Below are 23,380 nucleotides of genomic sequence, written 5' to 3'. Positions count from 1 at the left end.
CTGCGGAGCATTCCATATTCCAAATTTAGTGTTCTGGTTGTGAAGCCTAAAAAAGCTGAGAGAAATGAAAGCTTTTGTGTGCTTCTTTTATTGAGTCTGCACTGCGAATACAAAAAAAAAAAAACGGCATCAAGGCAAGAAAAGACCTTAACCCGGTACCGAGGCATGCTTTGCAGCGGCCGTGATCTTTCGGCTCCCACAAGAAGATCTTCTCTTGCTGCTGTTTTCTTTTTCTGCTGTTTTATCGAAAGTGTAAAAAAAGAACAAGTGCCATTTGAAATAGGCATGCCTCAGGTTATCATGAGCCGCTGCAACCCAAATCACCTGGAATATGATGGAAGCGAAAAGCCGAAGTGTAATCCTTAAGCGCTACTATTCTGACGGATAATTTGCTTCTTACTGAAGTCCTACACCACTTAATTCTAATTTATACATGGGGGTTTAATTTGTTTAACAGCACAGAGGAGCTCTTAGTGGGTAAGAAATATTTCCGCAACAATATTGCGTGTCAAAGCAGCGTCCGCGAATATGAGCTGCTGTGGATCGTGGCTCATTGGTGACCCGGCAGCTCACATTCTTCACTTTAGTGAAAAAGACCGTCACTATACATCGAAGTTTTCAAAAGAATGGCGTCAATGAGCAAATGAATAATTCAAACAACATTTATAAGAAAAGTAATTAAATAATAGAGGATCCAGGAGGAACAATCCTCAGTAAATTAACACAGAAAAAAGTGTTCACGAAATATGCAGATTCATGGCTCTGCGTTAAATTACCACGAAAAGGGCACAGATGCCGTCTTCATAAAAATAGATCCCTGAATTCATGACCAAAAACCAATCAATACAACGGGATCGAGGAACCACCTTTAATAGGCAATTACTGGAGTAGTCGTTTCATAGAAATAATTGCACATATAACCATGCGTGAAAAAGAAAGTAATACGAACAAGTAAAATCTGTAATTGATATCAACGGCTCACTATGTTGTGTTGCTTCAGCCTATCACAGGCACACCTAAATCTCTTCCTGTACCAAAATCGCCCTCCACTGGAATATGCGGGTGCCTAAATGTCCATGTACTGATATGTTCCTGCACAGATAAGTCTTGTAAAAATAAGTTCAAATGAATGTGCTTTTCTATTCCTTACTTGCCGCAGAATTTGGATTCCGTTCCGGCGAGTGCACTATGCCATACTACCTAGCAACGCCACCGCACCCAACTTTTACAGTGCTCATCTCTTGCAGTGTGCTGTTTTGTCGCGTGCTGTTTCGTCGCCGTGCTGTTTCGTCGCCGTGCTGTTTTGTCGCCGTGCTCTTCTGCCGCGTGCTGTTTTGACGCCGTGCTGTTTTGGCGCCGTGCTCTTCTGTCGTGTGCGGTTTTGTCGCTGTGCGCTCTTGTCGCTGTGCTGTTTTGACGCGTGCTGTTTTGACGCGTGCCCTTTTGACGGCGCGCTGTTATGTCGGTGCTATTCTGTCGCGTGCCGTTTCGTCGCGTGCTGTTCTGTCGGTATACCCCCCTGCCTCCGAGTCGACTGGACTCGCCGCGACTAAGGTCCCTGTATTTAGCCGCGACGGCTCTCCGACCCAACCCGTCCGCTTATACATGGGGGAGTTGAGTTTAAAAAATCTGTTTATTTCGACTCAACGCGCTCTCGTCGGGTCAATGTACACGGGGCTAATATCACTTGCTGTGGCGTAAAGACCTCCTACTTTGTAAAAGCTTTCCTTGGGAACAGAGCAGCTACCCAGTGGCGTCCCTAAGGGCCGGGGGGCCTGGGCCCCGGGTACCAGCACCTCGGTAAGGGGAGGGGGTGCCGCTTGTGCCGCTCCAATGTGTAATGCGGATGTCGAAAACTGAAAGACGACTGTAACAATACCGCAGCTTTGGCCTGTTCAGTTTACGTCACCAGCCTATCCAAATTTGCTTCCTGGTATAATGGAAGAAAGCGAGAAGAATTCTAGCAATGAAGAATGTCGCGAGAGTCGTGGACAGGCGCTACCTGAGGCGGCAGGGTGAGGGAAGGCGATCGAGGAACGATTCCTGGGATGAAAGGGGAGGCGGGGCATCGGTGTGACTGCGACGAGGGGAGGGGTGTAGCCAGCGAGCAATTGTTTTTCAATGGGACAACAGTGGGGCTAACAAAGGCCCTTATTCGTGTCCAGGACCACTTTTAGGGCTGCGGGCGAGAACAGTACGGGGTGGGGAGGCATCAGGGCCAACGAGACTGGTCATGTGCCCTTGGCGGCTTTCCACGTGGCTTGATCTACGCGCATGAGATGTGTATGTGCTCATGGTGAATGTTTATTTTTTTGTGGCGTCTTCAGTGATTTCCCTACACCCCCCCCCCCTAGGGGGTGTGTAGACCCCCCCCCCCTAGTTTTTCTGGACACCCCCCCTTGAATCCCCAAATTTCACTCTTGTCAGTCCTTGTATGGACCTTTTTTCAGTATCGATCTGCGCATGCGCGGACTGCCCGTCTGCTATTCTTGGCAGTAGCCTTGGGCAAAATAAACAAAAGTGCGCCCCCCGAGCTTGCTGTTAGCGTTGCACGTATTTATTTCCTTTTTTTCGACAGCTCGTGACAAGTTCGTATGTGCACACAAAAAAGGCTTTCAAAGGAAAGGGGCAAAGTGGTTTGAGGCTGACCACGCTGCGAGCACATTGCTACCAGCCAGGGAGTAGCGAAAAGCGCTACGGAAGCTAATCCTGGCGTTTTAATAAATCGGGAGCGTACAATCGGTGCCTGATTTATAAGTGCTGCATAATTCGTGTACTACCTAAACATTGTTTCAAGAACTCAAATTTCGTCACTGGCCCTGGTAACAAGTTCGAAATGTCCTCATACGTTGAAAAATGGCGAGAAATTAAAAAAAAACTGAATACGGACCTTTCATGGTAAAAAATGAATTTCTCTAAATTTGTTTTTTTCTTAGATTGAATAGAAAGCACCGCCTCGCAGGTGTGTGTATATATATATATATATATATATATATATATATATATATATATATATATATATAGAAAATGAAAAACGTACGTCACGGGGATGAGCGTTTGGTTAACAGACGTCTATTATTTACCTAGTGGGATAAAAAACAGCTTTTCTAGTTACCAGGAAAAAAATATCAAACTGTGCGACAAAGGACAGGACGCCTGGCGTCGTATACAAGATTTTTGCGCTCAGTGCCCTCCTCATGCCTTGGGGAGATGAAAAATCTACTGGAACGAGTCAGGCAGCGCAAAAACGACGCCCGGCTACAAAACCGTCACCCAGTACTGATGTGCGAAACACCAAACTGCAAAAGAAACTTCGGTGAAACGTTCCGAAAGCGTGACCAACTGGAGAAAAAGAAAGATACTTAAGTCGTACATATTTAGAAAGCAGCAAAGAACATAAATCCTTCCTTCCGAACCCTGCCACTTGTGTAGACGCGGGAACTGCGCTCCACAGCGAGGCGCTTTGTGAGTGGCCGGCGCTACAACGTGACCCCAGTCACCGGAACCGAGCTGGTTCCCGAAACAAGAGGGAGATTTTGTTTCCTAAGCTACTGGGAAAAGGTTGCTTTACCTAGGAGTCGTAATGAGCTAGTCGACTGCACAACGACGTAAATTAAATCGTTGTCACCAACATATCGCGATGGGCGCGATCGAGCGGCTGCTAGCCAGCCTGAGGCGCCCATACACTCGGGCTCGTACGAATATTTCACTCAAGAGCTCCTGCTTTATCACTTGGTAACCTCCTTCAATTCGGATTTTCTCCATTGGCTGACGGCTGCTTTACTGGTAAGCCCGAACCTTACATTTTATGCTGTATTTATTTTCCCAAGACCCCACTGTCAATCAACTTAGCTGCAAATGTGTGATGGAATACGTGTTGTAACGTACGAAAAAAAAAAAAAAAAAGAACGACGACATCGTCGCATGCAAACATTCACGCGACCAGCCGTGAACTGGCTGTAGACGACTCGTATACGGCCAGTCGTCTGTTTTCTCACTACATGTCCTCTTTCTGTCTGCGCCCGTTCTCAGAAACCAGATAACAATTTAAGTAGAGTTGACAATGTGTATATTTTAAACGTAAAACTGTTAGTAAAAGCGAATACATCTTGTCTTTTTAAATGCTCATCTATAGAAATTCCCAGTATGCAGTTGCTGCCACAGTGGCTGTCTTTAGGGACAATCAGGTAGGTGCAGGGGTCCTTGTCGAATATCTGGGGCGATCATTTTCTTTTGCATTTTAAACCACTCTTCCTGCACAATATTTGGAAAAAAAAAATTTAATGCCAGTTCGAATTTTGTTTAATTGCTGGTACTTCTAATTCTCCCCGAAATTTTACCTGAATCCTGCCTTTAAACAGCCCCATCGTTGCTGGCCGCCACAGTGGGCTTCAAAAATTTCCGAATGACTCTGGCTAACCTAAGCTCCGAGTGCCTCTGGCGACCAGCTTAGCGTCTTCCTATCGTTACCTGACGAGGTCTGAGACTATCTCTCTCTCTCAGCTAGTGTTCTTGCAAGCATCCATTCGCTTGGTATCGACTGTACGATGTGGTACGCTCTCGCTGCCGCGTATCAGCCTTTACTTTTCCCCTACCACGCTCAGGTGTGGCGCATGACACCCTGCGCTGCCGCAAGTAGCTCTTGGCCACCTCTTTCTCGGCTGGTAATAATGTTTTCCTGCTCACGAGCGACACATCACGGTGCTCTTTGCGGTTCGAATTTTTATCGATGACTAATTCATTGAAAAATCTGGTGTCCGTGTATTCGTCATTTACACCCCAGTCGGCATCAGTGGTTCTGTAAACCAACGAAGCTCGTGTACGTATTATGGTTTAGTTTGCATAAATAACACACGACTTCTTATTTTGCTGCTTACTTTCATGATATATTTCCGGTTGTTTATAAATAACTACACATCATGAATCATCTTGCGACTTCAATTCGCATCGCATGTTGTACATTTTGCATGCTTGTACTAAGCCTACGCATTCTAAGCCTACGTACTCAAAATCTCTGAAAAGTTTTTCTACATTGGTATCTAAACGAAAGATACACAATTGGTCGAGACCCATCGCTCTTGCCGCGCGACGAGAGCAATGCCGAGCAACAAGAGCGACAGAAACCGCTTTTGGTAGCTCCAGTCGCAAGTGTGAATGAGCCTTAATATGGTAACAATAGAAGACATATTTATTACTTAATAACAACAACACTAGTTTTATTACTATTAACTGTTTTGCATATGCGAGGGGGTGACAAATTTTCTGGGCTCCGGGTGCATGTTTACCCAGCAACGCCACTGCAGCTACCCTCCGGCTCAGCCCTGCATGCGCTTGTCTACTTTCCACTTTCCGGCGGCAACGCGGACCGGTTACCGCGCCCCTTCTCTTTAATGCAGCTCTGATTCACCTATAGTTCACACCACAAGCTACGTGCAGCACTGTGGAGACTACATTGGTGTCAGCAGTCCGCCCACCGAGGGCGCCTAACCACCCATGACGGTAAAGCCCCTATATTTGCTTTACATGAAGGGGGCCCTGAAAGGACATTTCCCTCTCCCCTCTGGGCAGGCGGAACCGCAAGGCCCTGGCGCCGTTTGTCGCTTCCTTCGCGGTGAGTTAGGCGCCCTGATAGGGGGACTGTTGACAACAATGTAGCCTCCACAGTGTTGCGCGTAGCTTGTGGTATGAACTACAGAATCCGTTCCCGGCCTCTGCCATGCATTCTATGCGGACTATGTGACTCTCTGGACTACCCTCTCTGGACTACTCTGGACTATCTGGCTCTAGGGGTGAGCAACAGGACATCCTTCAACAAGAAGTCGACACCACGGTCTACTTTCACCCCAGGGCTACCTTCACCTGCGAACTATCTAAATCGGCCCTACTGGTCCTTCACGCCCGCACAAAAGGCCGCCCGGCCCCGACCACTCCAGGCCCACAGGTCACAATAAGTGGCTTTTTATCACCCAAGTCACCACGCTCAAGATGTTAGGTGTTCCCTTCCAGTGGGATGGCTCAGGCTCTTCCCTCCTCCCCCAATCGCACCGCACAGTCTCCCAGATCACTCACCTGATACGCCGAAACCGTGGCCCCGCGTGCGATCTGAAAGACAGACACCTGCCGTCTAGTCCAAGCGCTCATGGTCAGTTGTTCGAAGCCAGTTTCGACGAACAAAGATAGAGCCTAAACTTGCGATACCTCTGAATTGGAAAGTTTACTCAAATTCGATCTACCCTCAATAACGCCTCGAGCGCTGTCTGTAGGGGCGCCACCGAAATCCCCCTAGCGGCCCGTTTCGAAATTAGTCGCGGGAGGCTCCGGCCCGCTCCCCACTGTCGCCGTTGCCTTTGCTGCACGCTCACGACTGAGATTTAGCGTTTGCATGCAGTGGAAACACACATTTATGAGGAGCAGTCATTCTGTTCGCAAATGTGGTGTATTTACGAGAGTTTAAATGTTTCTGGCACGACCTCAGTACGGTACATTCGGTCCGTATACGCGCCAGGAGTGTGTTACAGGCCGGCGTCGCGAAATCGGCATATGCGTGGATTTCATTCTAATTCCACTGCCCTGGAATATGCGAACAGTATCTCTGTGAGCAGTAATTCTTCAGATGGTCATACTACGGCTATATGATGTAAATAGGTTTAGTGCGCTTCCATAATCTAGCGGAGCACTCATACCTGAACACGCCAGCTACTGATATTGATCACTACCCAGTACAAGCCAACGAGGCATAAATTTCACGAGCATTTTACGAAATAAGTACGATAGATTACGCAAAATTATACGCCGGAATCAGCACATGAGAAAAAAATTTATGCTGGGTCGTCTTGTCGCGCGGTCAGCGCTCGCAATCGATCGGCTGCATATATGCTCCGCGAGCAGCGCGGATACGGGCTTATGGAGTAATCCGCGTCCGCGACTAAACGCTTCTTCGAAACATCGTCATATTACACAGGGAGCCTGCAGAATCTAGCACAAACTCAAATCAGAGGGCCTTATCAGATACCGCACCCTTCCAACGACACCGTTTATCGCTTGTGAACTTACTGTATACTTTAAAAAATGCGCCCGTCGAGTGACCTGCTGTTTGTTGAAGTCGAAAAACAAAAGGAAAGGGAACGCGTAGCTTGTGTGTATGTGATTACTAAACCTTCATTACTTGATTTCGCTCCGCATTTGTGCACAACGATAGTTAAGCGCCCCCTCCCCCCTCATATCTTGCGAACTATTACAGTCAAACCCGGCTATAACGAACCCGGATAGAGCGAATTATGGTATATATCGAACAAAAATAATTCAGTTACGGAAATACATGGGAAACATATTCCTTATAACGAAGTTCACATCCGATATATCGAACTCTGGGGCCTAGAATGGCCGCCGAAATGCATGATCTCGGAGCGGCGATTGAGATGTGGATTGGCCGTGACCACGAAGCAAGAGCCGCGACCACGGAGCTCCGTGGCCGCGACTGAGACATTGCGCCTCGCACGGAGCGACGTGACGCCCAATACCCGTAACTGTTTCCGACGCGTGGGACTCGCGACGGAACCCGCCTTGTCAGCAAATGCGGAACAAGACAGCAGCATCGGTGAACTGTGGGAAGAGCTCGCCAGCGTTCCCGATGATGTCGCGAGAGAAATCCGTCCGACGCTTATAAAGAAGCGCTTTCGGCAGTCGATGTGCTCCGCCAATGCATCTTAGATTTTTGAGGACGCGGACTCAGACTGGTGCAAACAATGTTTCGTGTAGAGAATGCTATGCTAGTTGAAGCCGCCAAAACGAAAGTGAAAACAAAAATCACCGCTTTTTTTTTTGGCAACGTGGGAAGTTAAGGCGGAAAGTAGCTTTATTACTTGCAATAAATTGATTATTTTGGTATGGTAATGGCTACTTTACTGTGTTCGTTTCTGCATACGCGGATGGCCGAGTTGGTGAGGAGAGGAAAGGGGGGGAGGTGGGGGAGGGGGCTCCCGCGGATTGCGAACTCGTAACAACAAGCTCGTTATAGGCGTGTTCGGCTATATCGAACTATTGGATATCGAACTAATCGCGGTGCATATTGCAGTTCGCTATAAACGGGTTTGACTGTACATCGCAGCAGCTAAAACTTGTCACCGCCCGGCAGAGCGACACCGCTGCTGAAAATAAGTTTATAAATGCGTAAGAGGGGGTGATAGTGCAGTGAAAGATTGCGCTGGTGATCGTCGTCGGCGCGGCTTCGTAAAGTGGTGACCGTATAACTGCGGCGATGCTAAGCATTTTCCGAGCGTCGGGGCCTTCGAGGGACCTGTTCGCCGCGGATTGCGAACTCGTAACAATAAGCTCGTTACAGGCGGGTTCGGCTATATCGAACTAATCGCGGTGCATATTGCAGTTCGCTATAAACGGGTTTGTCTGTAGTGCCTTTCGCATCTAGTTGTTCTGGTGAGTAATACCTTGCTTAGAAGTTTCGACAAACGCCTTTAGCATTTTCGAAGCTGCACTGAGTTTTTTTATTCTCCTAATAGCTGTTCAGTTTCTTATATACTTGGCAGGCCATTTATTTTTTCGTGGTTTCATTAACTTTCCTTGGTCCTTCCTGTAAGGCGTGAGTGGGTACACATTTTACGAACCACATCCTTATAATATACGTGTACTTAACTATACTTAACAATTACGCGTGGCTTATAGTCCCATAAAAGGCACAAGTTATTGTCAGGTGTGGGGTAGTCACATCCCCCGAAACGTATTTTTCTACGACGTATATGTTCGAAACAAAGCCGCATTCGTTGTCCGCGCTGCAAAACGAAACCAACCTCTCGCTATGCCAGTATCAGGTCTAAACGAGGCGACAATAGAATTTAACATCTTGAAGTGCAGAGGTGCGCTGCCTCTAGCCCACTCCCAAGCCTTGCTGAATAGAATTTACTTCTGCTTGACGTATTCGGAGGTGACAGTGGTGAATCTGGTGATATGCTGCTGCCGTCACCGACACCCGTAGCAGCGGCCAAGAAGCACACAGAACCACATCACCGGATAGCTCTTGTTGACGTTCGAGCACTCTACCAAGACGAAGCTGTTGTTTTTTTGTGTGTGTTCTAAACGTACTATTTTCTTACAGAAATCACCATAACAAGTTGTTAGGGTGCGGAAAGGCAAAAAGAAGCTAACGAGAATCAAAACACCGCATGGGCCCCTACCACCCACGCGGCGCTCCTCCCGTGAGAGAGAGAGAGAGAGAGAGAGAGAGAGAGAGAGAGAGAGAGAGAGAGAGAGAGAGAGAGAGAGAGAGAGAGAATACTCTATTTCCATTCAAAAGGGAAGGGGAAACAGAGGTGGCGGGGAGGTTAAGAGCCGCCCCGTTCCAGGCAGCTTCTGGTGGCCTTCAGGATGAAGTCCGCCAGGCTCCTGTGCTGCTCCTCCAACTTGGTTGCAGTAGTCAGCCACTCTCTAGTGTGATGTGCCCTAATTGGCTTGGTGTTTGGAAAGACCCAGAGGATGTGGGTTTGATCCTGTGGTACCTTACAGCGTGCACAGTTTGGGAGGGGTGTGAGCGCCGCGGAAAAGTGGCGGCCGCCGGCGCAGTGATCGCGAAGCTCGAGGCGTATAACGAATTTGAAGGGGAGTCGTAATTATTTTGTTATATCCATTACTTCGTTATATCAATTATAACGTTTTACGGCAATGTATATTCAATGGGGTGCACAACTGCACGCATGCAACGAAGCAAATCGCCTTACGGCCCACTGTACCGCTACGCGACCACTCGTGCGACGGAAATTGAATAGAAGACAAATATTTTGCTTGCTCAATGCGCACACTGAAATTTCCTACCCTACTTTTTCTGTCCCTAATAATTTTTCTCGTCTGTTTTTTAAAACTTCTTCAAGTTATACGCCGGTGGGTCCGCAGTCTTTTTTAAAAGCACATAGTCTTAAAAGCTGGTGCTCCGGTTTTCTTCTTTTATTTTTTTGCAGAAAAATTCCTAGCGCATGCTATTTAGTACTATTTTTTATTGGAAAGACACAAGAAGAAGTGTGGATATATATTGATGCGTATTTCCAATAAAAAGACGAGTTGAAAGTAGCGCTCCGTGGTGTCTCTGTTCTCTTTTCTTATCCTCGTTCGCATGTGCTATGGATTTTTCTGCAATATTCTTTCTTCGAGACATAACTAGGAATGTCCAACAATAGAAGCTTCGTGGTTGTCCGTTCGTGGTTGTCCGTTCGCTGGAAGAAAGAGCGACGGACCTCTGGTTGGAGGAAAAGGTTTCAACCGCTCCCCTCCCCCCTATGCACCACTCTTTGCACTGGCAAGCCCTTCGCAACATCGTCCAGTCCACCCCCTCCGCAAGACACGAACTTCAACGCATCCCTTTTCACATTGGTCGCCCCATCCCAAAACATATGCATCGGATGTTCAACAGGGGGAGACGAGAAGCTCGCCTCAAAACGCTCACAAGGCGATATAGGACCGACACCCAAACGCGCTACACGGATATCGTCATAGGCGTGCGCACAGAGGGGGGGGCGCCCCCCTTCCTAATAATCTGGAGGGGGGGCGCCAAATTTGCCCCATGCCTTAACTCCATTGAACCTGTCACGTAGGGTTATGAGTCGACCACGCGTGGGCTCTCACGATCATGGCAGCCGAAGAACCCTCATGTTACCTTCCCAAAGCTGTTTACTTTCAGCCCCGGAAAGGCGGGGACCAAAAGCACGTTATCACTTAATTTTCATATTTGCAGCTACTTTTCCTCGCAAATAATGTGCCTAGTACTGAGCAAAATAGCCGCGTAAAAATAATTTCAGAACATACAATATTAACTTCATAAATTCTTACGAATTTCAAAAGCTAGCGTTCGAGCGGTACGCACGGGTACCACGTTGCAGTTTACAAGACAGATGTGTCATATGTTTCTGTGCTTTAGGGAGAATGGAAGTTATTTCAGCAGCGTGTTGTGAAATTGATGCCGCATCCGCCCTGGGACCTGCCCCCTTTGCCGATGAAGTAAAAACTGCTGCCCAGAAATATTTTGTAGGTGTTGCAATTCCATTTCATTGAAATAAAAATTTTATAACAATTCCTCGTCTTTCCACTGCGTTCTGACCGTTAAGGCCTTCCTCTTACCAGGTACCGCCTCCCCCAACCCCCTTCAGACCCCCACCCCCGAGCAGTGGGAGTCAGCTCTGACCAGTTCGGCACCGGCGCAACAACTCGCCCGGGTGAAATTTCGGCGAGGGCTCCCGGCCTCCCGGACATGGCAGGCTGACCATTTTTTCCTTCCCCTTCCCCTCAAGCTCAAATAAAATGTTTTTGTACCTCATATATATAAATTTCCCGCTCTGGCCTTCTGGCCTTACCTTCCCGAAAAAAGGACTTTTACTGCTGCGTAGTGCATGCGCTTTAAGGTAAATCATATTAAACACCAGAAAATATCAATGCAGGGATACAAAAAAAAAAAAAAAAAAAAAACTAAACTGTGAACGCGCGCGCTTGCACCTTTTAAGTTGTAACTTGTAGCGAAGGGGAAGGCAGTGGCACCCAGTCACCAAATCATCAGTGTACGATTGCGGTGACGTTGGAGGGACAGTCCCGAGGCACCGAGGCTGTCGTCTCTCGCTCACTCGCACGCACGCACGCACGCACGCACGCACGCACGCACGCACGCACGCACGCACGCACGCACGCACGCACGCACGCACGCACGCACGCACGCACACACACACACACACACACACACACACACACACACACACACACACACACACACACACACACACACACACACACACACACACACACACACACACACACACACACACACACAGAGAGAGAGAGAGAGAAATTGAGAGAGAGAGAGACAAATAGAGTAAAGCAATCAGGAAATTAACGATGCAACGGCGCTATATCTCGTCCCATCTGCCCCACCTCAGCGTTACAGATATCGTCCTGCTCTTACAACAGTCGAGGCGCTCAAGAAGTCCCAGTGGAAATGGGGCCAAAAAGAAAATCACGGCATTCAAGTTTCGAACCTAGGTCGGATGAGTGAGAGGCGAGTACTTTACCTATCGCGCCACGGTAAACACGGCTAGCGCCAGCAGCGTCCCTACGTGGCTTCACCACTTTTTTGTTCCTCACTCTTTGTAGCCCGTTGAAAGGCACTGAACTGTAATTTCCTTCCATACAAGCTGGTAAGTGGTATGTGTATTAACATTTTTTTCGGGTTATATAAGTGCTACGCAACAAACAGTAGCATTATCTCTATTGCAAAGTTAGTATTCCCGCCACAATGAACATTCACGTTGCCTGAACTTCATGGTTTCTAAGCAGGGTTGCTTGACTTTTTTTACATGTTTTAATTGCTATACTTTTTTACTGTACACAGCACTTTTTACTATATTCTAGTTTAATTTGTCACAAAATACAATAAAAATGCCTTCAAAGCTTTAAAAACTTGCTTTAAAAAAGAATTGTTTTCTGTCTGGTTGTGTTTATGTGGCCAGACTTTTAAACTGTAAAGGGTGGCCAAACTTTTGCACCAATTTGTTTATTTAAAACTTCTGACTAATTTTGCTACAATTAATAAGCACTAAACAAAAGATAACAAATAAATCTTTGCATACATTTTGTGGAAAATATTATTTTTTTCAATGTTACTCGACGTTTGTGCAAATGGTAGTACAGTGTTGTCTAACTTTCAAAGTTTACTTAAATTAGCTTGTTTTTGCTAGCTCAAGTTTCAAGTATTATGCTTTACAAAATCTCACACTAAAACAAAAATTTTGCGCATGTGTTGCTGTTTATGGTATAATTATTGGGGATTTTTTTATCAACACCATTGTGGCCAGATTTTTTGTGCAGTGCTACCCGATAACGCTGGCGCTAGCGCTACCGGTAACCAGAAAGAGAAAATCCTGTCGCTTTTGTGAACGTGAACGCTTTGCGCCGTCACTCTCCAGCGTGTCTATATGTGTTGATTGCCACCAAAGGATGCTGCTGATGCGTGAATATACCGTGAACGCTGGTATTGGTGCGAGCTCCCTATCCGATGAGGTGTACTTTTCAAGAGAGACTTGCAGCATGGACTCAACGTAGCTCAGCCATGCCGTCCGGCGTTTGCTGTCACAGACACAGAAGAGCCGGGAAGAGGATATCTATGCACAAATTTTCCCACCAAGGTCAGTAACATCATTATTTTATGTTTTTTGTAGTCTTTGTGGTCATACCGCTGTGCTGTGTACTAAAATCTCCGTGAATTCTTTTTGTTTGCGTGGCCGCCTCGGTCTCCTAGCTGTCGTTCTCGTCCCGGATCGTATTGTGATGGACTTCAAATTTAGCGTGCACTGCATACTTGGATGAGGGATAGAGACAGTGGAAAAAGACAAACCAGTCGTTCGTGCGCAAACCAACACCTGCTTTGTGAATCCAACGTGTGGTTTGTCTTTTCCCATTGACTCGTCTCAGTACGATGCTATGTCCCCACACACTCCGGCCGCGATTTTAAGCGTTTAATTGTTCCTTTTGTGTAGGCGCCCGTAACATTGCTCAAGGCTGAACCAACCGGTGACGTGTACTTCCCGAAGCGCAATCCGGGATGCGCGAAGTGCAGTGTCTCGAACGTAAGCATGCATGTGTTTCATAGCGTGAATCTCGCGAGTATGTCGTGTGCACGCATCGGAGTTCTAGCTCTTCGTGCGTAAGCAGAAGGCTCAGTTTGCGGCTGAAGAGTGTCACGTGCACGTTTGTTGAAATAGTCGTGCGTCCTACACTTTTTGTTCGTGAGGTTTCACAAAATTATTCATAGCAACTTATGTGCTCATTTCCTATCAGCTGCATTATGTAAATTTGTGTTTTTTCTACTTTTATCATTTGACATAATGTGTTTGTTTCTGTTTACCCCCTGTTTACTGAAAGTGCAATGAAGCTTTGCACAAAATCCGTCAGCAAACTCCTCCAGTTTGTGTATGTCCTGTCCCACCTTGCAATAGCCTCATCATGCAGTCCAGCATTTTTTAAGTGATAATAAATAAATTGCTTAGTAATTAAATATGAATTGTATGTAAATGATGAGTGAGTTTTTGTTTTCCTAGGGCGCTCAACTGAACTATGCATCTGAAAAAAATATTCTTAGCCAACGTTGCAATAAAAGCAGCTGCTATTCTGCCTTAGGTTCGAGGCTAATGCTATGAGTTCAGCTTCCTACGGAGACAGGATTAACGCTATAGAGATTTTTGTCAAAAATTTAATGGGGCTATTGGATGAAAAAGTAGCATGCTGTTTTGAGGAGGTGCATGGATTTAGGACCCTTGACCTGCAGGATGTATGGCACACAGCATAATATACGAAGTATTGCAATTAATAATAGCAAAGTGTTCACGCCATTTTAAGTGCCACCATTACTTGTGTAGCAACCAGCATTTTTCGAAAAAAGTGCGGAAAAGACAATGGAACAGAATAATAACGCGCAGGACGATGTGGTGTGTGTTCTTTTTCTTGTAGTGGGTTGCTCTGTGTGGTCTTAATCTCTGTAGTCATCTTTTCCGCATTTTGTTTTTCAAAGATGTATTACCAGCACACCCAACTTTCGGTGGGGCTGAAACAACATTCAATTCTGTTCCTGCAGCATCTGAGTTGGGGGGCTTCCAGTGAAAAGAAAAGTACTTGGACCTGGCTCCTACTATGCTGGTGCAGGGCCTCGAGCTCAAGCCTTTGTCTACATTCTTTCTGCGTACCCATGAAAAACAGGTAAATACTTCTAGAAGTGGCTCTTTTTCTCGTCCACGCGAAATTAGCAGTAGAAAGACTGTTGCTCGCAGGCCACCCTGGTAGTGTGCCGACCAAATGTGTAGCTGTGACCTAGTTACTGATAGGAAGTCCTAATAAAAAATCAACTACGCCACCGCTGAAACGTCAACAGGAACGCGAAACTTTCCAAACTCAACTCTAACACCAAATTAACCAGCCCAGTAGCAAGCACCTGTTCCTTATTCAGACGGGTTGCTGCACTGCAGTTGTGCTGTCTGGTGCTTAACTGATACAGTCAATCCATGGCCTTCCCTAGCGTTCATTCATTGTTGTTACACGGAGGGGTGCATTCAATGTGTAATTTTGCACGTCCATGCAAATCCAAATTGCTTCAACTGTGCTGGAATGGCGCGATGGAAGAGACGTCAGCTTCATAACATCGGGGACCTAGGTTCAGTTGGGATCACGGGAAGCGTTTTAATGTTTTTTCACTTCACGAGCTATCGTCCCCATCAGAAAAAGTTGGCTTTCCTGCAGTGCATTTTGGGTGGACTACAGATACATCAGAAAGAGGCTGAAAGCTTCGCTTCAGTAAATGAAACTGTACTGTGCATGAAGCTTAAGCATTGTATATGCGCCAAGCAAGTGAGAAGGAGTGGTTATAAGTTAAATCCTTGCCAAGGAAGTTCACAAAAGTTCAATTTGAATGACTCAGCTTATAAACTTGTCAAATCTAAACTTAACGTTTTATTGTGCCAGTAATTTATGCTCAGCTGAGGAGTAGTGGACAGATGGGGGCAACAACTGGCAGAAGGGGCTGTGAGCATGCAGTTCATGGGTCTGTGTTAAATTTTAAAAAAGTACGAAATTTTCGTGTTATGTTTTCCTCGTTGCTATGGCTGCCTACCAGCCCAGGAATCATGGAATGGAACATTACATGGTCATTCGCGGGGTAAATAATTATTTTGAGCCTTGTTTATTTGTGTCAGTTTCGGCTTCGACAAAACGAACACCAAGGCGGCCGCCGTGACAGAATGTTCATGTTGCACCATGATCAGTCTGGACGTGCGTGCTAGAGAGCTAGCTCACCCAGACTGGCCATGGCCGCACGTGCCCAGGCCCCATGATATTAGTCCCAAAACTCTGATATGACACACAAAGCGGTCCAGCGTGCACCAAGACCAGCCAGTGTTGGCTACGTCACTGGAGCCCTGACGTTGGGCGAAATGCATGGCAAGGCACTCCACCCATGTTGCTTATGCCAATGTCGATAGGTATCAGTTCGGAGCTTTCTCGTGCACTCAAGATTAAAATTGATTTAAAGAATGTTATACAGAACAGTTACTATTAAAACTTCCTGGGAGTTATCTTTATTTACAAAGGAAACTTCGCATAGTTATTTCAGCTTTAATATTTCGTGTTCTCCTTTAAGTAGATAGAGCCTAATCATTTTATTAAGTTTAACAGTGGTGCTAAGCCTTAATTAAGGTATTTTTTTACTTGTTTTAAACTGACTTGAGTTCTGAGTTAAGAGAGAAGAGAGAATGTTGAGGACATCTAACTGAACTTAGTTGCGATTACTACATTTTCGGGCAAAGTTCAAGCAATCTCCACCCTTGCACTCACCTCACAGATGGTCATCCTTACATCTGAAAAGCGTGTGGTTTGCCGAATCTTTGCCACTTGCTGCCCACATAGGAGTGCTCAGCAAATCAGCCTTAGGTGCCACAGGAGTGAGAGTAAGAACTTCAAAATAGGGTTGGAAAAAAGCACTGTATGATAGCTTTATTTTTTGGAACATGTTAACAGGTCGACCAATCTCGTGGCGACTGTAGGATGTGACTTGCTTGTAGAGGGGAAAAATCATAAAGAAAAGAGCCGAGCAAGTAAGTCACCGTTGCACGACAGCCGGAAGCCGCCAGGTAGTCCCGTGACTGCCTTGTGTTCGTAATATATAGCATTTCGGCTGGCGTACCCGCAAATTTTTCCGCCATTTTTTCGCTGGGATATCATGGTTGCAAAACCAGGACTGCCCTCTGTTGATTAGCTCGCATCATACATTCGCGGGTACTCCAAACGTATTGGGGCTCGTAAAGGCCGCGGATCTGTCAGTCCACTCTGGTTACAAACCCCGGCGCGCTCTCGGGCTCGAGCCCAGTTTTTTTTTTCTCTCTCTCTTCGTCCCCACGGAGGCACTACAAACGTATTGGGGCCCGTAAAGGCCGCGTACCTGTCAGCCCGCTCTGGTTACAAAGCCCTGCGCGCTCGCGCCGCGGCTCGGGCCCGAGGTCGTTCTTTTTTTTTCGCTTCGTCCTTAGGGGAGGTACTACAAACGTATGGGGCCCGTAAAGGCAGTCCGTAAAGGGCAGGGCAGTCCTCGTCTGGCAACCATGGTAGCCCCGCGAAAAAAAGGCGGGAAAATTTGCGGGTACGCCAGCCGAAATGCTACCCGACAGCCTCTGCGACATCCAAGTTTGGCTGCCTGAAATTTACGTGCAAACAAAATTGTATACACAATGTTTACAAGTTTATTGCTTGGATTATGAGACTGGTATACGAAATGTTGAGGGAAACTGGAATTGGCCGTGTTTTTATTTGTATTAGGGGGTTTTGTGGAAAAGTGCCATTCTATTATTTAGTTTATAAATTTTTAACTGCTACAGGAACGTTAGTTTGTAGGCACAGTTGTTCCATGTATTGGTGTTATGTATTTATTTATTTATTTATTTATGATCCTCGAGGCCCCAGGGACATTAATGAGGGGTGTGTACATGAGCAGATTAAATGAAAAATAATAACATAAGACAACTCTGCCATGCGTGCACAAGAAAAAAATAAAAGGAAGAAAATACAGCAGAAATGTCAGTGGGTCCATATCCATACTAAGAAAACAAAAGTGCAAGAAACACAATAATTATGTATTGGTTTTAAGCTTTTTGATCGATTGAATTCTGAGATGAGAGGCTCCTAAGAAAATAAGTCTAGTGCTTGACCAGTTTTACAAAAAAATTTTCCAAATTATTCCTTATTTTTTTACTTTTCAGTGACGGAGGTCTCGGCAAGCATCTGTATGTGCCTACAACATATGTGCTCGGCACCTCTCATACCTTTCATCTTCTATGGCTGCAAAATTGAGAATAAACAAAATTAAAAACTGTCTCCTTTGGTATATTTCTTCTACATTTTTAAACCAAAATAGTGTAGGAATATGGAAATAATATAAAGGACAATACACGAGCGCTTGCATTTCATCCTCCCCTGGTCAGTTACCTGGTATTTCTGCTGCAGTTTAAATAAACTGCCAACCAACCAAAGTTCACAACCACATCAAATTGCACCTCTCAAGCTGAAAAGTTATAATTCAATTCATTTGCCCGAGGAACATTTCAAGGGTCATCACAAGAGGACATTAAGATTGTGATGCAACACTGCAGGTTAAGTACAGCAACAGTTTCTAAATATTTTGCATATTTTAATACTGCCTTCACACCTGCTCTTGGATCTTTGAAGCAATGTAATGGTGGCTCTACATCAGCTACTACAAAGGGATAATGTCCTAGCGTCAAGCATCCTGCAATAACAAATTTGTATGGATCATCTGTTGTCAATAAATGTGCATTTTGGAATGAACAGATCTGGAAACTGTTTTGAAGGGGCAATCTCTCATCCTTCGCTTTTTTTTAGTTCGAAAGTGGCACACTGTACAGGTGAAACTGCTATTGCAATTATTGTTTTCGCAGTACACTGTACAAGTGAAACTGCTACTGCAATTATTGTTTTCGCAGTACACGAGCGCGCTTCTAGGAAATATCGCAGCTCTGCACATAATTTTTCTTTGATTTGCTCATCGTTCTTGAAAGAAGCACGAGCCTAAACGCAGAGAGAATTCAGTGCCAGAGAAATAATCACAAAGACGTCCTCGAAGTTTGGTGATTGATGATGCGGCAGCAGTAATGAGGGCCACGCAAAGGAAAAAAAAAGGCGGGGGTGGGGGGGTTAGAAGAATAAAGGAACCAGCGCAGGACAAACTCTGGGCAACATCATTTGCATTAAAGGGACCCTGCAACACTTGCCATCGACTACTAGTAATGTATTTTGGGATAAAGTCTATTGTCCCAGAAATCTCCTCCCGCAAGAATTATGAAAATCCGTTCACAATTAACGAAACTACGCGCGATGAGAAATCGCGCATAATCGTTCCCTCTCAACTCGACCGCGGGCAACGCGGCGAAAGCTGCGCGCTCTCTCCCGGAGAGGGGGGTGGCTCGCGGCGTTCTCTTCGGCGGCCTTCGATATATCCCATGCCGGGTAGTTTTCTCCTTTTCTCCGCAACGCGGAGGGGCCTATTTCCGGTCTGGTGCCACAAAAAAGCAGGCATGGGTGCCTGCTCGCAAGTGCGCGCTCGGGCTGGTAGGGCGTTTTTGAAGCAATAAACGTTTGTAGTCGAGTGGTCCCGTTCAAAGGGAAGTATTGGGCTCATCACTCAAACTCCGCGCGCACTCAAAACACAAAATAAACGGCAAAACTGTGCCTACAGCTTCAGGCATAGAAGAGGTTCGTACACAGCGATGACGACGACGGAAATGGGAGAATCTACCCGCGAAGTTGACCAGTGACAGCCGATCGGGCAGCCATGGCCTATGTGACGTCCCTCGGGCCATGCATAATGAGGACAACTGAAGAGAGAGCGGTTTGTTTTTCCGCGTCTTTCACATCGATTTGCGCGCTCACCGCTTCACGTGCACGTGTGAAATTTGGCTCAGGTATTCCTGGCAGTGTAATCTAAACGTTGCGCAGGTTTACTTGCACTGTTCAAAGAGTGTTGCAGGGTCCCTTTAAGGCAGGCGGATTCGTAAGATATCGTCAACCACTACAAGCGTCAGAACTAAAAAAATTACAAAAAAAAAACTCTGTTCCAGACGTTTCTTGCGTTGTCTGCTGCTAGAAGCCGGCAATCAGCCTCTTTCCAAGAATTCCCTAGAAGGCGAGGCCACAACAAGCCTGCTCGCTTCACAACAAATTTCTTAAATGGGCACTGACACAAAAATTTCCAACCTTGTTTTTTTTTTCGTTGTTGCGATAAGTAGCTAATGACCTATCTATCCCGTGTAGAAACCTCATTGACATCAGCGCGCGGCGGTTGTTCAATTAATGGCGTTTTTAATGCTGCCAGGCGCAGTTTCGGTTTCAGCGGGTGCCGCTAAAGGCTGGATTTTGTATAAACAAAGTTAACGTAGCACTGTCCATTCCGTGCCGGCGGCAGTTTCTGCTAATGTCCCTACGCACTCATCTCGTCAGCTACTTAATTAAAAAGTGATCGTGGACATGATGCATGCGCCGCGAGTGCAAATTGCTGCCGCGGCTAGAGAACGACGCTCTAGACAGTGGGTGGAGAGACGCGCGCTGGGAGAAGCCGGCAGGTCTCTTGCCTACAGGTCTGGTTACAGATGTGTCAGGCTTGACACCGCGGCGAATATTCGATTGCCGCTCTCGTAAGCGTTGCAGATGATGATTTTTAATGCAATTCGTCGTCGCATCATTACTCATTTTTCATATGTGCTGCATTGTTTGAGACTTGATTCTCATTTCGTGCAGCGGTAACAAGCTATCGCTCGAGCTACCTGCGCCACATCGCAGCCGTGGCCGCCGCCTGCGCAGCGACCGTGCGGTGCGTGCGACTCGCTCAACGCGCTTTTCATGTCGCCGGCGCGTTTTCGCGTCCAGTGTAATAAAAAGATAAAAATAGAGTGACCATGGAATCGCTGTAGAACTTAGGTCGCGGCAAGCTGCCGCGGCGCCTCCGCCTTTAACGACCGCATTGTTCATCGCTCGAGAGCAAAAGTTCCGACCTCCGATAAGAGCGGCGAGCCGGCGAGAAACGCCGGCAGTGCGGAAGCGGCCAACACAAACTCGTGACTTGTTTGGATGTTGTTTATTTACTCCACATCCAGAGAATGTCGATTGCGCGACGTCCTCCGCTGGCTGCTCGGTTGCGAATCGAACAATTTAAAATTGATTTTAGGTATGTTCTAGGCGGTATTTGGCGCTGATATTTTGCAGATGATGTATGTGTGTTCACCTCAATCTATGCCAGCGTACCCGGCGCAGTTTGTTAAGCCAAGCATACCCATGGGAGGTTGGCCAAGCTTCCCCCCCCCCCCCAAAAAAAAAAAAAAACAAAAAAAAAACTCAGCGTTCGCTGTAATCATGGCAACACTTGCTCGGAGCGAGAAAGACGCGTCATAGCGTACGCCCTTCCAAGGTGATGTCCAACGATTATCACTTCCAAAAACATAAAGGAAGCTCCCGCGAGTAAAGGTCGTTGCCGCAGCGAAGAAGAAGAAAATAGGCTGCATTCGTGCGCTTAAACCGTCGTGATGGTCGTGAAGGTTGCGTACAGCTTCGCTACCTTCAAGTCTAACGCGTTAGCGTGATCGTCCTGCATTTTTTGCATTTCAACTCTCGCCCGAGTCTTTGTTATTGCCCTTGTTTCGTCTGCCGTCCCTTGAGAGCCATTCCGTTAAACGAACGGCCCACCCCTTGTCCGTTATTCGCGTTACATGACCTGCTCAATCCCACGTCTCTTTAATTTGAGCTACAAGGCCTTCAACCAGAGTTTCTTCCCTTATCCATAACGTATACCTCCCGCATGCATTAGCTTCACGAATCTAACATGCTAATGGTTATGGAGCTTATCAAATTTAACCTTGGTATGTATATGTAAAGACACGGGCAAGAAGGACCCAACGCCTATTGTCAAATTCAGCGGGGCACCGTAGAGTGTCACGGTAAGTTAGACGCGATCAGTGGGCGCATTGTGAGGGCCGTGTAGCGTCCACAGTGCTGCACGCAGCTTGTGAAACGAACTGCGCCGCAAAGTTCTTGTCAGCAGTTCCGTTCAGCGCACGAGAACTGGTCGTCAGGGCACCTAGATGTGCAGAAAAACAAAAAAGCGTTTTAGGGGCGAAGCTCCTAAAGCCATGGGTCTGTCCATCCCTTGTGTCTCGTGGTACGTGACCGCCGCATGCTTTCGGAGATGTCGCAAAGTGGGCCGCGTTGCACGCGCAAGAACCGGCTGCAACCGGCAGCGCAAACTCGGCACCGGGAGCGCGAGCTTGTCTGTGTTCGCCAACGGAGGCGCGAGCGCACGTGCACTGCGAGGGGGAGATCACGCAAGAGATCACGCCACGAACGCAGGCAGTCGTTCTCGGAGATCGAACGAGACGCAAGGACCTTTGCTCGCTTCCTCTCGTCTTGTTCGGGCACAAGTTCGCCCTAAATAAAAGTTCTTTCTTCAAATAGCACTCAGATGTATCCATATGAACCCTACCACGATCCGAGGAACGTGTATAGACTTAGTGTTTGCAAACATTGCAGCCAGTACAAGAACCTCTCGCTTCATTTCACAGATCATAAAGCCGTCGTAATGAAGGGACCTCGCAATCCAGTCATGACAACGACGAAATGAAAAGAACAAACGAAGAAACGAAACAACAAACGAACAAGAACAAAATAAAAGAACAAAATAAAAGTTGATTTGTACAATGTACGCACACAGTCTTAAGTCTTTCTTAATGATGTAATGGGCGAACTTTTACGGAAGAGTTACGGTTACCGATGATCTCCCCCTCTCGAGCTTCGCCCCACTTATCATCATTCATTCCGTGGATATGGCGTGATTTTTTTTTATAAAAGTACTATTGGCCAGGATATTACAGCTACGTAGATTCTGTTTTGCGTTGTGCGTACTAGTGGCGTATATAGTGAGAGATGCGTCAAGTCGAGTCGCCTCGAAGAAAGAGTGCGCGTGACGTGCGGGCGATGCAAAAAACTGGCATGCAACTTCGCGGGCTCAAAAGTTGCAGCAGAGGCTGACCACTACCGTACCAGGCAGTTGCACACGATTTCCTGGAACAACGAGACTCCAACGCTGAAGTGCCGCCCTGCACCAACATGCTTTCAGGTGAGCTACATAAAGGAGATGTTCTAGGTTGTTTGCGTCAAGGCCCCAAGCAGCCTCTGAGCGGTTGCCGTTATCAATGCTATATTTTTTCCCAGATTGAGGTTCCACCCTTAAAGTTATTTTGGTTTTAAGTTGGATTCTTTTTTTTAATCAAGTGCAAGAAATGTCAGAAATACAAATTGGTGCGCTTGGTACTGCTGCTCGGTTTCTGTCGTGAGGTGTTCGGGTGTTTTTTTTTAAACACGAAAGTGCTTTATTCCCGGACACACGAAGATTTCGCTGACGTCATATCTGTCACGGAAGTGACCTCAATACAACGAAGCAGATGATGATGATGATTGCTTTGGTTTCCCCTTCGTAGCGGGGTGATGACGTGTCATCTTACCAAAAAGGACTAGTATACCTATGTTTTATACTCTTGAATTAATACTAGCGCTGCTTAGGGCAGGCACAAAAAATGATTAGGTACAAAATACTTTTTTTCCCTGTTACATGTGGTAACTTTCCAAGGATATATTCCCCTCTCTGCTATTCGTCCACCAGCATTCTAATTTTCTTGAAGCCTTGAAGTTAACTTCCTCTGTGCTGCCCTTAAATACTAGGGCTTATGAACGCCAAATATTTCCCTCATGTCGAATTGGATGGATACCCTCGCATTCTAACACCACGTACCGCATAGTT

General features: G+C 46.6%; 1 protein-coding gene and 1 long non-coding RNA gene across 5 annotated transcripts in view; one reads left to right on the top strand and one right to left on the bottom strand.

The window, feature by feature from the left end:
- Window positions 1–23,380, bottom strand: part of LOC144155851 (uncharacterized) — a 1,021,707-nt gene that overhangs the window by 613,949 nt on the left and 384,378 nt on the right. The gene's annotated exons all lie outside the window — the stretch shown is intronic.
- On the top strand, window positions 12,904–17,905 carry LOC144173114 (uncharacterized). Its single transcript, XR_013323158.1, has 4 exons — window positions 12,904–13,169; window positions 13,521–13,610; window positions 14,615–14,736; window positions 17,781–17,905. It is a non-coding gene; the product is annotated as an uncharacterized LOC144173114 (long non-coding RNA).

The sequence above is a fragment of the Haemaphysalis longicornis genome, unplaced genomic scaffold (assembly GCF_048455015.1).
Source record: "Haemaphysalis longicornis isolate Haplotype H1 unplaced genomic scaffold, Haemaphysalis longicornis Haplotype H1 scaffold_1, whole genome shotgun sequence".
NCBI lineage: Eukaryota > Metazoa > Arthropoda > Arachnida > Ixodida > Ixodidae > Haemaphysalis > Haemaphysalis longicornis.
This window is presented reverse-complemented; position numbering and strand designations above follow the sequence as displayed.